Below are 4,555 nucleotides of genomic sequence, written 5' to 3'. Positions count from 1 at the left end.
TCACTTCATCTATATGTGAGTTTGACCTTCATGCATCATCACATGTGAGCACCTTCTTTGAAAACAAATCATAAAAAAATAATAAATACCACTAAATTATGCATCATTCTGGATATTTTCTTTTGAGTGCATTATTTGTGACAATATAAAAATAACATAAAAAGAAGTATGTTAAAAAAATCCAAAGTAGAATTTAAATTCTAAAGGAAAATTCAAGAATTGAGAACAATATGAAGAAAATAGGGGATAAATATTATGCAACACAAAATAAATTTTTAAATAAATAAATTTACCACATATTGGGCATGTCCAAATTGTGTTGTAAATCTGAGGATAATTTACCAAGGATTTGAATTTAAAAATTTGGAATTCAAAATAAAAAAAGAAAAAAAGGGGAAAGGAACCTACTGGGCCGGCTTATCCCTTTTTGGCCCAACTCCGAATCACCTCCGGGCGGCGCAACTCCACACTCACGGGCGTGGCCGCATCCACACTGCATCTGATCGGGTGGACCTCGCTGGTCATCACCCGCGCGCGTGTTGCGCAACTCGCTGGCGAGTGGGCCGTCCAATCTGTGGCTACTCCGTGCCGTGTCTCTTCTCCGCCTGGCATGCGGGACCCACGTTGTCAGCGCCATCTTCTCCATCCGCCGCGGCGCATGCGTGACCGATTCTGCCGCCGGGGAAATAGGAACGGGCTCTTGAATCCACGCACCCATATCTCCACCTCGCCTGGCGCTTCAAATGCGGACCGAGACCTTTCCCCCTCGTGCCTCCTTCTCGTTCCTCTTCTTACCGCCGCCATCTGCGAGGGACTCCGAGTGCCACCGCCACCGTGATTACGCACCCTAGACATCTCTCTAGCCTCGGACGACGGTCGGGGTCTTCGTTGGGGAAGCCCGGTGCTTAGTGCCCTCGGCGGACACGATTCGTGGACAGCGGGCAAGGAATTTCTCGCCGTCGTGCACACGCCGCCGCGGACCCGCCATTCTCCGTGGCCAGCGATCTCAGCTGCTCCCAGCCCCTGGTAAGGCCTCTTATCGGATTTTATAGCCTCCCAGCGTCATGTAGAGTCGTTCGGATGAGAGTATTAGGTCCTCTAGCGCTAGACATTGCTCACGGCAATGGCGCCGCTGTGAATCAATGCTTCGCCGTGGGCAGGGGTCTGGGCGCTTCGTTGCATGGTTAGGGTTTAGCCATGTGATTCCTAGTGGCCAAGCGATCGTAAAAACCGTGTCGGGTGCGTGAATCGGTCGGAGATCACCGTATTGGCGCGTTCGCCGGTGTGCCTCCGCCGCTCTGGGTGCATGTCGCCGTGGTTTGGCGCGGGGAGGAAGAAGTGGCGTATACCGTGGATCTGTTGACGTACGGCTGAGATTAGAAGGGGTGTACCCCTACGCGCTAGTTTGGATCCTGGCCGTTGGCTCCGAATCGTGCGAAGCGTATTAAATCGCGCGTGTTTTAGACTTGAGCCGTAGGATCGTGATCTAGCGGTCAGCATCACGTACTGGTTCGGTATAAGTTAAATCTAATCTGAGCCCTCGAATATGAATTGAACGGTCGTGATAAGCGTATACCCCTTCAGCTAGAATATTATGTAAAAGAGCCCCTAACCAATGTAGTAATCAACCCGCAGTCTAGTTCAATAGTTCTCTGTGTCTTAGGCAATTTTCGCAGAGATCCCTGGCCTTTTACGAAAATGGGGACCAGTTCAGTGCTGTTGTAAATTGAATAATTGAATTGGAAAATATATTTTTAATACAAAAAATTATGCTAGAACTTGATTAAATCATAGGAAATTCATTTTTAGTTCAAATTGACCCATTAAAATTTCTAAAATTTTATAATATTATTCTATACAACTTAGAGTCTCTGTTTTGGGCATGAAAGCAGTAAGAAAAATTAAATTCTCATTTAATTCCATTTCAAGCACATTAAACCTTTGGAAATTCATAACTTAAAATCCATAACTCCAAAATTATTGATTCATGTTCCTAGGTTCTCATTTTAATGTGTAGATTTTTATTGTATATTTTATTTACCTGTTTGGTGTGATGTTAATTTTTGCTATACTATGTATCACTACTGGAATCCGAGGCTTTGCCGAGTGTCGGCCTCTTTGCCGAGTGCCTTTTGTCGGGCACTCGGCAAAGAAGGCTTTACCGAGAGCCGCACTCGGTAAAGTTAGGCTCTCGACAACGAGCCTCTTTACCGAGTGCTGGACACTCGGCACAGGACCCCACTCGGCAAAGACACGTTTGCCGAGAAGGTGGCGCTCGGCAAAGGGCAGTCAGCGGTCGTCCCAAAGTTGACGGCCGTCAGTCTTTGCCGAGAGCCGAGGGTTGGCACTCGGCAAAGAGTCTTCTTTGCTGAGTGCCAACTTTTGGGCACTCGGCAAAGGACTCTTTGCCGAGTGTCTTCTCTAGACACTCGGCAAAGTATATTTTTGTTTTTTTCATTTTGTCTCTCAAACTTTTTGTGGTATGTTCCTACACTATGTAGTCCTACATGTATCATTTGTGGACAATTATAACAGAGTTTTCATTCGTTAGTAGATTTAGTTCATTTATTTGAATTTCTTCGGAAAATTCAGATTTGTACTGCAGGTCACTCGAAACTTGGAAAACCGTGCATGCAAAAATGATATTCGTGTTACTTACCATAAGTTACGACTGATTCCAGGAGCGTACCGGAAACTTCGAGCAACATGCTCACTAAACATGGCCGTGAACTTGCCATCCACATGTTTAAAAATTGTATAAAACACAAACAAAGTCAGAAAATCATGAAACTTGTCCACGTGTCATGATATCATATGTGCAGGCTGTGATAAAAAATTGAAAAATTTTCGAGAAAACTATGACGCGCTATGTGTACAAACCTATGAGATCCACATTGAAACTCTATGATTTCATGTGTAGTTCTCTTAGGTTTCTACACATTGTCTCTCACAACTTTCTCCAAACATTCTAAAATTTTTATCACAGCCTGTACATATGATATCATGACACGTGGACAAGTTTCATGATTTTTTGATTTTGTTTGTGTTTTATAAAAATTTTAAACAGCTGGATGGCAAGTTCACGACCATGTTGAGTGAGTATGGTGCTCGAAGTTTCCGGTCCGCTCCTGAAATCGGTCGTAACTTGTGCTAAGTAGCATGGATATCATTTTTGCATGCATGGTTTTCCAAGTTTCGAGTGTCTTGCAGTTCAAACCTAAATTTTCCGAAGAAATGCAAATAAACGAACTAAATCTACTAGCTATTGAAAACACAGTTATAATTGTCTCAAAATGGTACATGTAGGTCTACATAGTGTAGGAACATACCACAAAAAGTTTCGTAAACAAAATAAAAAAATAAAAATATATTTTGCCGAGTGCCCCAGCTTGGACACTCGGCAAAGAAAGCTTTGCCGAGTGCTTGCCGTGCGGCACTCGGCAAAGTTTTTTTAAAAAAACCCTAAGTCTAGTCTTTGCCAAGTGCCAACAGACAGGCACTCGGCAAAGAAGCCTTTGCCGAGTGCCAGATCAAAGGCACTCGGCAAAGTATATTTTTTAATTTTAAAAAAAAAATCTTTGCCGAGTGCCAGATCGCGGGCACTCGGCAAAGACGTTAATTATACAGACCGTCAGCCTCTTCTTCTCCTTCCTTCTCCTTTCACTTTCCCACCGTGACACCGACGACCGTCGCCGCCCGTCCTCGCCCGAGTGCCACCAACGCCGTCCCCACGCGCTCGGCCGCCCCCACGTGCTCGGCCGACCGCCGGCCACCACCCTGCGCCCGCCGCTGCTCGGCTGCCGCCCCTCCATTGTCGTCCGGCAGCTCCCACGCGCTCGGCCCGCTGCCGCCCGATCGCCTACGCACCTCCCTGCGCCTAGCCGTCCACGCACAACCGCTGTCCGGCCACCCACGCGTCCACCATCGTCGTCGGCCCCGGCCTCGAATAGGTATGATTTTTTTTCTTGATCAAAGCTTGTACTACTACTCTACAATTAATTGTATATATATGATGTTCGAAATATTGCATATGCATTTTGTTATTCGACTATATCTATAGGAAAATAACAATATTTATGATACTAATTTGAGTCTAAAATCATAAACCATGTGATAGATGTGGTTCGACTACTTGTATATATGATGTCCAATGCATTGCATATATGCCATAGTGTCGTTGATATACCTGTGAATATCAGCCATCGTGCTGCTACTTTTATTTGCAGGTTTTGGAAACCTCCCCGTGCAGGGGAGGTGCTGCCGATTTTTTTGTCGATATTTGTTAGAGGATGGAGGACCGTGAGTGGATGTACACAGGCCGTAGAGGAAGGAACGATGTCACCACTGAATGGATTAGAAAGACCGATGATTTCGTCGAATGGGCATATGGCGAAGCTAGTAAAGGAGCGAGTCTAGTCCCATGCCCGTGCAGCAAATGTGCCAACCGGAAAAGAAAACCAAAGAAGGCCATGGTAGAACATATTTGGAAGAATGGATTTACGTTGGGTTATACTCGGTGGATATTTCATGGTGAAGCGCATCGTACGAGAGAGGA

This window comes from Zea mays, chromosome 6 (genome assembly GCF_902167145.1).
Source record: "Zea mays cultivar B73 chromosome 6, Zm-B73-REFERENCE-NAM-5.0, whole genome shotgun sequence".
Taxonomy (NCBI): domain Eukaryota; kingdom Viridiplantae; phylum Streptophyta; class Magnoliopsida; order Poales; family Poaceae; genus Zea; species Zea mays.
This window is presented reverse-complemented; position numbering follows the sequence as displayed.